Below are 12,788 nucleotides of genomic sequence, written 5' to 3' on the forward strand. Positions count from 1 at the left end.
GAAAGGTAGAATGTCAGCTTAATTTGTGTGAGTGAGGGATTGGGTGGAGGAATTTCCTGTCGACTGGGAATGTGGATATTAGTGGTTGTGGGGAATATAGGTAATGGTGGTGATGGGTAGGCTTCTGGCTTAGGCTGTGGGTTAAATTGGTTTTGATCAGTTTGAATTTGACTAAAATTAACCAAACCACAAACCAAACCTCAAAGCTCTGGTTTTGTTAACCCTACTTAAAACCATTTGAGTGAGCCTTCTCTCAATCTCATGCCCGAGCTCAAACTATCTGAGGTGAATGGGAAGTTCATCGCTCCTCCCCTTCTTTCCCCCACTCCCACACACTACTCCAGTCACGATATGCTTTAGGTTACAGTCGCTCCTTTCTGATGGTGTTGTAACATGTGGTCTATCAGTTGATGGTTTCCAGCAATAACTTCTCTTTCCTGCAATAAAATACTACATGCCAGCCTTTCCTTTCTATCAGGATTTAGAGTCATAGAGTTACACAGCACAGAAAGAGGCCCTTCGGCCCATCGCGTCCGCGCTGGCCATCAAGCCCTGCTGGCCCTAACATGCCTGATTGTGGAATAAGTATTGTGTGTGAAAGTTGCAGTCTGCTGGATGGTAAGGTATGTTCATTAAAATCAAATGGACTTTTCAGAGCTCTCAATAGCTTGCCTCTGTTAACTAACTTAAAGAGGATTGCTTTATATGCACAGTGAAGACATGTCGGCCTAGAAATTCAGTATAGCCACGTTTGGGGCGCTACAGCTGGGCGGCCGCTAAAGTTTGCGCCCGGCGCAACTTCGCGCCACCTTCGCCGATATTCAGTGGCATCGCCCCAAGAGGTTGCTGCTGCGCTAAAACAGGTGATGCACGACTATCATTAGGCGCTAAGCCGGCGGCCCGGGGCGATACCCCCGAGGGCGGGCGCAGCGCAGGTGCGGCGAGTTGCTGATTGACGGCAGACACTCTGGCGCCGGTCAGCTCTTAAAGGGGGAGGGTGGATTTGTTTGCCTGCCACGCCCTGCACACTGCAGCCCTGAAGCAAGGCCTGACCACTGCTGCTTGATCTGTACAACGCCCAGGACTATGGAGAAGGCCAACGTTTGCACCCATTGCAGCCCCCATTATATGTTTCCAATCAATGATATGGCTCTGAAGTTAAAGACAAGTGCAAAGCTGTGGCCTGAAGCCACAAGTACCTGTGCGAGTGTTGAGCCAAACCAGAAAGCTCTCTACCTTTGTCTCTCTGCAAAGATCCGTCTCTCACAAAGAAGGAGTGGTGCAAAATGGCTGCCATTTCTACTGCAGGAGGAGTGCCCTTTAATTTGCGCCTCCCGCGCCCCGCAGCGACTGGGAACCGTTCCCCTCTACCAGTCGCTAGGGGCGCCAGGCGCACAATAGGCCGGCGCCACTGAATTTCCGGTTTGGGGCGCACAAAGGGCGTTGCACGATGAAATGACGTCAGGATCTGCGCGCGCAGCTGAATGCGCGCAAAGGCTTTGCGCCGCCACTAAATCTTTACTGAAGTTGGGGAGAGGCGCAGATCGCGCTGCGCCCGGCCGCTAGCCGCCTAGCGCCCCACATCTCCTCCTCCTAAGGCGCTAGCGGCTGGTGCAAACAACTGAATTTCTAGGCCGTTATCTCTAAACTGCTGGACTCAGGGCACTGACGAATGACCATTTCCAGGCTATATGGACGGGTGATACTTTAATACAGGGTCAGGTCAGACTCTGGTTGAGGACGCATGGGTTGGAGGCAGTATTGGAAGAATATCTTGAGAACTGTTTGCTACTTGAGTAAGACTTTAGTTTTTCCAATCTGTTCAAGTTAATTTTTCACTTGCCAGAGATCCTCCTTTCTTGAATGTTAGCTGAACGAAATTAATCCTAGCTAACCGGAGCAAAATGCACCTTTTGAAATGAGCGAGGAACTTGTCAGTGGGCTAAAGATGTATTGGAGGCCACTGAGGAGCAGATGCAGTAAGAAAGAGACAGAAACCATCATAGCGCAGCGTTGTCAGTTACAAGACAGCGAGTTACATTTTTGTAGCCTCTCACAGTTCCCGAGTAATTCTCTGGGCTAAGTGGAGATTTGAACCTTGCAGCCATAGTTCTAGGTTCTCTGGAAGGGAAGGGGATCTTGACGAGATGCACACATTGCCGGTGCTGGTAAAAGAGGAAGGTAGGAAACCAGCTTCTGTTGGGTACTTGACTTGATGATATATTGTACTTCTGTTCCCAAGTAAGACTAAGAAACTAATATTGTTCCCTCAGTTGGACTGTGACTATGCCACGCGAAGTGGAAGCTGGCACTTGGCAGCCAATCTGCCAGGTTATGGATCTTAACCAATGCATTACAAACCAACGTTATGGAAATTGAAAATGTGGGCTGGGACACAGCAGGGTCGTGGGTTCTGTAGGCAGGAGTTAGGACTGTGTAAGTTGCTGCTCGCTATTTCAGCCTCTTACCTCATGCAGTACTCAGGAGTGAAGAGACCCTTAATGGTGAAATTTAGTTTATTGCTGGCAATTGTTCAGCATCAATGTCTTTCTCCACAGAGGCTCACAGTGGGTAATGTGACAGCCTTGACTCAGTAGGAGCGCACTTGCTGTTGAATCAGAAGTTCGTGGTTTCAAGTCGCACTCCAGAGACTTGAGCACATAATCTAGGCTGGCATTTCAATACAGTGCTGAGGGAGCGCCGCACTGTCAGAGGGTCAGTACTGAGGGAGCGCCGCACTGTCGGAGGGGCAGTACTGAGGGAGCACCGCACTGTCAGAGGGTCAGTACTGAGGGAGCGCTGCACTGTCGGAGGGGCAGTACTGAGGGAGCGCCGCACTGTCGGAGGGGCAGTACTGAGGGAGCACCGCACTGTCGGAGGGGCAGTACTGAGGGAGCGCTGCACTGTCAGAGGGGCAGTACTGAGGGAGCACTGCACTGTCGGTAGGGCAGTACTGAGGGAGCGCCGCACTGTCAGAGGGTCAGTACTGAGGGAGCACCACACTGTCGGAGGGACAGAACTGAGGGAGCGCCACACTGTCGGAGGGGCAGTACTGAGGGAGCACCACACTGTCGGAGGGACAGAACTGAGGGAGCGCCACACTGTCGGAGGGGCAGTACTGAGGGAGCACCGCACTGTCGGAGGGGCAGTACTGAGGGAGCACCGCACTGTCGGAGGGTCAGTACTGAGGGAGCGCTGCATTGTCACAGGGGCAGTACTGAGGGAGCGCCGCACTGTCGGAGGGTCAGTACTGAGGGAGTGCTGCACTGTCGGAGGGGCAGTACTGAGGGAGCGCTGCACTGTCGGAGGGGCAGTACTGAGGGAGTGCCGTACTGTCAGGGGGTCAGTACTGAGGGAGCGCTGCACTGTCGGAGGGTCAGTACTGAGGGAGTGCTGCACTGTCGGAGGGGCAGTGCTGAGGGAGTGCTCCACTGTCGGAGGGGCAGTACTGAGGGAGTGCTGCACTGTTGGAGGGACAGTACTGAGCTGCATTGTCGGAGGGGCAGTACTGAGGGAGCGCTGCACTGTCAGAGGTGTAGTACTGAGGGAGTGCCGCACTGTCAGAGGGTCAGTACTGAGGGAGTGCCGCACTGTCGGAGGGTCAGTACTGAGGGAGCGCTGCACTGTCGGAGGGGCAGTACTGAGGGAGTGCCGCACTGTCGGAGGGTCAGTACTGAGGGAGTGCCGCACTGTCGGAGGGGCAGTACTGAGGGAGTGCTGCACTGTCGGAGGGGCAGTACTGAGGGAGCGCGGCACTGTCGGAGGATCAGTACTGAGGGAGAGTTGCACTGTCGGAGGGGCAGTACTGAGGGAGCGCAGCACTGTCGGAGGGGCAGTACTGAGGGAGTGCCGCACTGTCGGAGGGTCAGTACTGAGGGAGCGCGGCACTGTCGGAGGGTCAGTACTGGGGGAGCGCTGCACTGTCGGAGGGGCAGTACTGAGGGAGTGCTGCACTGTCGGAGGGTCAGTACTGAGGGAGCGCGGCACTGTCGGAGGGTCAGTACTGGGGGAGCGCTGCACTGTCGGAGGGGCAGTACTGAGAGAGTGCTGCACTGTCGGAGGGTCAGTACTGAGGGAGCGCTGCACTGTCGGAGGGGCAGTACTGAGGGAGTGCCGCACTGTCGGAGGGTCAGTACTGAGGGAGTGCTGCACTGTCGGAGGGTCAGTACTGAGGGAGTGCCGCACTGTCGGAGGGGCAGTACTGAGGGAGTGCTGCACTGTCGGAGGGTCAGTACTGAGGGAGTGCTGCACTGTCGGAGGGTCAGTACTGAGGGAGTGCCGCACTGTCGGAGGGTCAGTACTGAGGGAGTGCTGCACTGTCGGAAGTGTCGTCTTTTGAATGAGACGTTAAACCGAGGCCTCATCTGCTCTCTCAGGTGGGCATAAAAGATCCTATGGCACTCTTCGAAGAAGAACAGGGGCGTTTTCCCCAGTGTCCTGGATAACATTTATCCCTGAACCACCATCAAAAACAAAGGATCTGGTCATTATCTCATTGCTGTTACTGGGACCTTGCTGTGAATAAATTGGCTGCCGTGTTTCCTATGTTACAACAGTGACTACACTTCAAATGTACTTCATTGGCTGTAAAGCGCTTTGGGATGTCCTGAGGTTGTGAAAGGCGCTATATAAATGCAAGCTCTTTCTTTTCTTTGTCATGTGTAAGTTCTCTCTCTGCAGGTCCACAAAGCTGCCAATCTAACACCAGCCTCATTTTGCCCTATTGCCTCTTGCTCGGCGCTGCAAATGGCCAGGTATCGTCGGTGCAGACTGATCCTGGCTCTGCCATTCTCGTGGATGGCAGCTCGCTCTGTATGAATGGCCCGCCTGCAGTGCTGCCACTTTACACCATGCCAGAAAAACTGCACCGCAGCACATGTCCACAAGGCATTGGAATATTCAGATTGAGTCTGTGTCAGTCAGTACAAATCACTGACCCTAGGCAGCAATGTTTCTGCTGGTATTTTGAATGGAACCCACTGCTGGCTCCTCGTCAGGGGGATTCCACCACATCCTTTAAGACAAGGGTCAGCCTGTACTGTACCCTTGTAAATTGCCACCCCATCTCCAACCACCCTTTCCTCTCCAAACTCTTTGAACGTGCTGTCGACTCCCAAATCTCTACTCATCTTTCCTGCAACTCCATGTTTGAACCCCTCCAATTAGGTTTTCCTCCCTGTCACGGCACTGAAATCACCCTTAGCAAATGACATCTTATGTGACTGTGACCTTTGACACGGTTGACCACATCATCCTCCACCAATGCCTCTCCTCCATTGTCCAGCTGGGTGGGACTGCCCGCCCCGCCCCCCCAACCACCGTCTGGTGCCATTCCTGTCCAGTGGTAGCCAGAGAATCACCTGCAATGGCTTCTCTTCCTGCTCTTGTACCATTAGCTCTGGAGTCCCCCAGGGATCTATCCTTGGGCCCCTCCTATTTCTCATCTACATGCTGCCCCTCAGTGGCATCATCCAAAAACACAACATCAGGTTCCACATGTACGCTGACGTCACCCAGCTCTACCTCACCACCAACTCTCTGGACTCCTCCACGCTGTCTGGTCCGACATCCAGTATTGGATGAGCAGAAATTTCATCTAATTAAATATTGGGAAGACTGAAGCTGTTGTTTTCAGTCCCCACTACAAACTCCGTTCCCCATCCCTCTTCCTGGCAACTGTCTGAGGCTGAAGCAGATCGTTCATGACCTTGGTACCCTACTTGACCCTGAGCTGAGCTTCCGACCCCATATCCTCTGCATCACCAAAATCACCTACTTCCACCTTCGTAACATCGCCTGTCTCCACCCCTGCCACAGCTCATGTGCTGCTGAAGCCCTCGTCCATGCCTTTGTTACCTCTAGACTCACCTATTCCAATGCCTTCCTGACCTGCCTCCCACCTTACACCCTCTGTAAACTTGAGCTCCTCCAGCACTCTGCTGCCCGTATACTTAACTCGCACCAAGCCCCCATCACCCCTATTATAGCTGGCATACATTGGCTCCTGGTCCAGCCTCAATTTTAAAATTCTCATTCTTGTTTTCAAATTCGTCTATGGCCTCACCCCTCCCTATCTCTGTAATCCCTTCCAGCCCTACAACTCTCCGAGACCTCTACATTTCTCCAGTTCTGGCCTCTTGCGCATCCCCGATTTTAATCGCTCCAACATTAGCGGCCGTGCCTTCGGCTGCCTTCCCCCTAAGCTCTGGAATTCCCTCCCTAAACCTCTCCACCCCTCTCCCCCTTTAAGATGCTTCTTAAAACCTACCTCTTTGATCAAGCTTTTGGTCACCTGTCCTAATATCTCCTTATGTGGCTCGGTGTCAAAAATGTTGTTTTATAACTTGTTTTATACTGTGAAGTGCCTTGAGATGTTTTTACTACGTTGATGGCGCTATATAAAGGCAGGTTGTTGTTGTACTGAAATGGTTGCCTTTCCTGTTATCCTACCCATGCATGGTGGTCAGACTTTGGGCAATATTCGCTGAGTGACAGGATGTAAAGTTGTTTACTGTGGTGTTGATTAAATCCGATAATCCTACTGCCTTCAAAAGTGCGCTCTTTATGTCTCCAGGATATTCGAATGGATTTAGCTCCATCCTGAACGTTTCATGTTAAATAGCTGCTTCATTAAGTGATAAGTGAGACCGGCCGTTCCCCATTGAAAGGGTCCGGTGGAAGGGGGGTATGGTGGTGCTTTCTCGGTTCATGTGATGATTTATTCTTACCCTGCTTGTTTTCTGGAATTGCAGAGGCTTTGCTGAAATAAACACACTGACAAGATTTCCACAATGCAAGAAATTGAGCCGGGGATAGGGGAGGAGGGAGAGGGGAGGTGCATTAAATGTCTCTGGTATTTTGATTTTTATAGTGGAAATGCTAATGGCCCTATGGCTAGAATTGTTGATGAAGATTAAAGGATTTTTTTTTAGGATCATTTGGCCCAATAAAGAAAGAGCTTGCAACCATCGAGCACCTTATCATTTCCTTAGGAAGTCCAAAAGCTCTTCACAACCAATTAATTATTTTCCAGGTGCTTCTGTTATGTGGGTAACTGCAGAAGCCAATTCTACACAGCGAGGTCCCACAAGCTGCAATTGAGATGAATGATTAGTTAATCTGTTGTTTTTGTGGTTTTGGTTGAGGGCTGACTGTTACCCAGAATACATGCAGAACTCCCTATTCCTCTTCAGTAGTACCACTGGGTCTTTAACACCCACCTGAACATGCAGATCGGGCCTCGATTTAACCCTCTGATTCAAAAGACAGCACCTTTGACAATGCATCATTCACTGACGGCTGCGCTGAAGAGTCCGCTTTGTTTATGTGCTCAAATCCTGCCGTGGGGTTTGAGCCCACCAGCCTCCTGACTCAGAGGAGAGAGCACGACCAAGTTGATTCACCAGTCAGAAAGTTTGACATAATAACACTGCTGGGCCAAGGGTGAGCCAGTAGCAAGCAATCCACTTTGCTGGCTTTTAAAAGTATTGGTACAGCTAAGAATCAGAGTCAGCATCCTGCTTTCCTGAATAAATAATGTTTGTCTGTGGTTAAATCACAGAATCACAGAAACCCCACAGTGCAGATAGAGGCCATTTCGGCCCATCGAGCCTGCACCGACACATATCCCACCCGATCCCCGTAACCCCTACACCAACACATATCCCACCCTATCCCCGTAACCCCACGTATTTAATCCCCCTAACACTAAGGGTCAATTTATCATAGCCAATCAACCTAACCCGCACATCTTTGGACTGTGGGAGGAAACCGGAGCACCCGGAGGAAACCCACGCAAACACGGGGAGAATGTGCAAACTCCACACAGACAGTCGCCCGAGGCCGGATTCGAACCCGGGTCCCTGGCGCTGTGAGGCAGAAAGACTTGCATTTATATAGCGCCTTTCACGACCACTGGATGTCTCAAAGTGCTTTACAGTCATCAAAGTACTTTTGAAGTGTGATCACTGTTATAATGTGGGAAACGCAGCAGCCAATTTGCGCACAGCAAGCTCCCACAAACAGCAATGTGAAAATGACCAGATACTCTTTTTTTTTTTGTTATGTTGGTTGAGGGATAAATATTGGCCAGGACACCAGGGATAACTCCCCTGCTCTTCTTCAAAATAGTGGCCATGGGATCTTTTACATCTACCCGAGAGAGCAGACGGGGCCTCGGTTTAACGTTTCATCTGAAAGACGGCACCTCCGACAGTGCAGCACTCCCTCAGTACTGCACTGGGAGTGTCAGCCTAGCTTTATGTGCTGCAGTCCGTGGAGTGAGACTTGAACCCACAACCTTCTGACTCAGAGGCGAGTGTGCTACCCACTGAGCCACGGCTAACACTTATTATTCATAAGAGTTTGGTGCACTGCCCTCCAAATTTCTGATAAAATTCCACACACTTTTCTATTGACCCCACACACAAGTCTACTTCATCAAACATATTCTTTTAAAATGCTGTACAGTTCCAACAAAGTGTGTACTTGCCTCGACCTCTGTTAATAATTCTTGTGAAATTTATCTTCTCTGATTTTTGAAACAATTTTTTTTGTTTAAACTGCATCCTAAAATTGTCTGGCACTGCCAGTTTGCACAGTCATCCTGGGCCACCTTCCTGTGCCTTGCAGTGTCTGCTTTAAACATAAGGTGACTGAGCTGGAGATCGTGCAGCTGGAAACTCCTTTGACAAAAAAACCCCCAGCAAACACCAGAAAATGCAGGTCAGGCAGCAACTACGGAGAGAACAGACAGGTTAACTGTTTTGCCTTCGGGACCTTCTTCTTCAAAAATAACTCTCTGCACTCAAAACATGAACTTGCGTGTTCTTTCCGCAGATGCTGCCTGACCTTGTGTGTCTTTCTGTCATTTCCTGCTCCTGTTTCAGATTTCCAGCCGCTGCAATATTTCAGCTCCTTTAAGTTGGCAGAGCGGCTGGAATGCTTAAACATCCTTTTATCTTTAAAAGTGTGTGTTTTTTAAATAAAAATAATATCAAATCCCAGTCCATTTCACAGTCTGGCAGTGAGTGGTATTTTAGAATTGCTTCTGCTGAGGACTGCGGGGAGGATGTTTATTTTGGGTACAATTTTCCATCAGTTCGGCCAGTGACTGCTTGACAACCAGGAGCAGTGATATTCAAACTGTACCCTGGGGGCCACATGGTCCCCTGTGCCTTGGCAATCCGCCCTCAAAACCCAGGCATCTCGATCCTATTTACGCTTATACCTCTTCCCCTCTGGTGCAAATTTTGTGGGTCTCGAGGTTTGGAAATTGCTGTTTTTTTCAGCGCTGTTGCCTCATTGGTGGATAAGTCATGAATCAGAACACCAAGATCTGTTATCATCAAAAAAGAAAGAACTTGCATTTATCTAGCACCTCAGGACATCCCAAAATGCTTTACAGCCAGTAAAGTATTTTTGAAACGTAGTCACTGTTGTAATGTAAGAAATGCGACGGCCAATTTGTGCACAGCAAGCTCCCACAAACAGCAATGAGCTAATAACCAGATGCTCGGTTTTAGTGATGTTGGTTGAGGGATAACTGTTGCCCAGGACATCAGGAGAACTTTCCTGCTCTTCTTCGAATAGTGCCATGGGATCTTTTACATCCACCTAAGAGGACAGATGGGGCCTCGGTTTATGGTCTTAGCTGAAAGACGGCACCTTCAACAGTGCAGCACTCCCTCAGCACTGCACTGAAGGGTCAGCCTAGATTATCTGCTCAAGTCTCTGGAATGGGGCCTTCTGATTCAGAGGCAAGAATGCTACCACTGAGCCAAGGCTAACACTTACCTTGAGATCTAAAGAAAGAAAGACTTGCATTTATATATTTTTTAATTCATTTTTATGGTATGTGGGCGTCGCTGACAAGGCCAGCATTTATTGCCCATCCCTAATTGCCCTTGAGAAGGTGGTGGTGAGCTGCCTTCTTGAACCGCTGCAGTCCGTGTGGTGAAGGTGCTCCCACAGCGCTGTTAGGGAGGGAGTTCCAGGATTTTGACCCAGCGACGATGAAGGAACGGCCGATATATTTCCAAGTCAGGATGGTGTGTGACTTGGAGGGGAACTTGGAGGCGGTGGTGTTCCCATGCGCCTGCTGCCCTTGTCCTTCTAGGTGGAAGAGGTCGCGGGTTTGGGAGGTGCTGCCAAAGAAGCCTTGGCGAGTTGCTGAAGTGCATCTTGTAGATGGTACACACTGCATTATATAGCGCCTTTCACAACCTCAGGATGTCCCAAAGCACTTTACAACCAATGAAGTACTGTTGTAATGTAGGAGATGTGGATGTGGCCCTCGAGGCTCCATCATATTTAGACGAGAGACCCACGAAGGAAAAAATTTAGCTTGGACACCCCTGGCTTAAAGTTAATCTTATTTCACTCAACTGGGCAATTTTATAAGTGCAGAGATATGACAAAATGCCCTTTCGATACATATATATACCACATTCAGTGGCAAAAGATCCATCTGGTTTGATGTGCTTTGGAGTCCGGTTAGTATTAAAATCCTGAGAGAACTAATTCCCAGAGTAAAATTGATTCTACTGCTTCTCCCCATTACTCTCGCTGTCTTCCATTTAGCATGTTAGTTTCCTGACAGTAGAGTACACAGCACTTAGCAGCTGGTTTGTGAAACCATCAGTCAGGAAATTGTATGATAAATAGCAGGTACGGAGGTTTAGTGGCATTTTGTTCTGCTTCAGCAGTTTTAGCCTGACTTTGGAAAAGTCATCATGTGGCATTTTGTCAAGGGCTGCAACAGAAGATGGTAACAGTGCAGTAACTTATTACACAGACACTTGAGTTATGATGTTCTCCAGATGTATTGTTCATGTGTGAATAATAAGTCACGAGATGGATAATTACGCTGGATCTAGTCATGCAGGCCACTTCCAGTCACACGGGTTTGTCCCAAGCAGACTAGGTAGCAATGATGGACTGTCTCTGTTTTGTGGCTCAAAGCTGCTGTGTGGAAAACGGAGCAGAAATGAACGATTGCTCGGGGAGCTGAGTTCATTTATTCATAGTTGAGTTCTGATGGTAATGAAATTCATTGGTTTTGTTCCATTTGTGACAGTTAAAGTGCTTGTGTATGTGTTCAGCTTGCCTTTGGGTAGTTTTATATATTTTTTCGCAAGGCGTTCATTCAACACATTTTTAACATCCCGACTGGCGATGTTAAAGGTTCTGTGTGTTTTGAATATTTCTTGTTGGCCGTATTGTAAACCTTTGATGAGTATACAGCGAATCGAGTGCTTCCGCTCCTCGTCTTGTGAGGCTGAATTTGTGACTGCAGCCGACAAAATTGGAGACCACTTGGTCCCAGGTCCCTTGAAATGGTGGATCTTACTTGCAGAGACCATCCGATCACTGCAGGAAACCTTGAGGTGAAATAAGTTGCTGCTACAAAAACTGCAACCGGGGCAGGGGGCGTTAGGGGGTGAGAGAACCGTGTGGTTGTATGTAGGGCTGTTAGCCTGTTACCAGTTGTGCCCTGCCTCCTGCCAGTTGTGCCCTGCCTCCTGCCAGTTGTGCCCTGCCTGCTGCCAGTTGCAGGCCTGTCTGGAACGAGCACCTTGTTGTTTCTTCATTCACTGGCTCCATGTTTGGGTTTGCTGGTTATCGATCTGTCCTGGTTGTTGCCAGCTGTACGTGTTGCATTTCGTTGACTGGTGTAACTCCAGCAGCTGTTCTTTTTAAGTGGCTGTCCAAGTTCTCTCCCTGTATGATTGGTTCTGTGAGAAGTTGTTTTGCGGAACTGGATCATAAGCAGTTCTTTTGCTACATTATAACTGAGCGCACTGCTCTAATCCACAGGAGACAGGTAAGGAAACCCTTCATCCTGCCAACGTGTTACAAATTAGTCAAAAATGTTGTTGAACATGTCAAAAAATTGACAGAAGCTTAAATTAAACCTTGTAAATCAGAAGGTTTGATCATTTACTGGTAAGTCAATATTTTGTCAATCATACAGTTCAGTTGAATTGTGTGTCTTTAAGGAGTTCCGAGAGCACTCGCTAATGAAGTCTAGGGATTGGACCAAAACTTCTAAAAGTGAAGAGCAACTCTTCGGATATTTTTATAAACTTGTCTCTGTGTTAGAAAGATGCAAATGTGGGCAACCTGTCCCAACCTTCACAGCCTGATACCATAAGACTGGCAGAGTCTGCTGCAGGAATTGCCTTCCAACATGTACCTGACCACAGGACAGACACTGAGGAACAGTTCTGATGAAGGGTCCCAGACCTGAAACGTTAACTCTGTTTCTCTCTCCACGGATGCTGCCTGGCCTGCTGAGTATTTCCAGCATTTTCTGTTGTTATCACTGAGGAACAGTGGTCATTTCTCAGTCTCTGATCCATCTGTGAAAGAAAGAACTTTCATTTAGATAGCGCCATTCATGGCCTCAGGACGCCCCAAAGCACTTTACAGCCATTGAAGTACTTTGGCAGTGTCGCCACTGTTGTAATGTAGCCAATGGGCGCACAATGAGATCCCACAAACAGCAATGAGATAATGACCAGATACTCTGTTTTAGTGATGCTGATTGAATCTACATTGGACAATGCACCAGGAGAACTCCCTGCTCTTCTTTGAAATAATACCTGAGAGGGCAGACTGGGCCTTAGTTTAATGCCTCATCCAAAAGACGGCACCCTCAACAGTGCAGCACTCCCTTGGTACTGCATTGGAGTGTCAGCCTAGATTTTGTGCTCAAGTCTCTGGAGTGAAACTTGACCCTACAACCTTCTGATCCCGAGGCGAGAGTGCTACCCACTAAGCCAAAG

The 12,788-nt window shown here is 49.2% G+C and overlaps 1 protein-coding gene across 3 annotated transcripts in view; it reads left to right on the plus strand.

The window, feature by feature from the left end:
- The window catches only part of LOC147115355 (transcription activator GLI3-like), a 422,057-nt gene that overhangs the window by 235,236 nt on the left and 174,033 nt on the right, over window positions 1–12,788 (plus strand). The gene's annotated exons all lie outside the window — the stretch shown is intronic.

This window comes from Somniosus microcephalus, chromosome 7 (assembly GCF_052327205.1).
Source record: "Somniosus microcephalus isolate GS21.2 chromosome 7, FLI_Smic_1.0, whole genome shotgun sequence".
Classification (NCBI taxonomy): domain Eukaryota; kingdom Metazoa; phylum Chordata; class Chondrichthyes; order Squaliformes; family Somniosidae; genus Somniosus; species Somniosus microcephalus.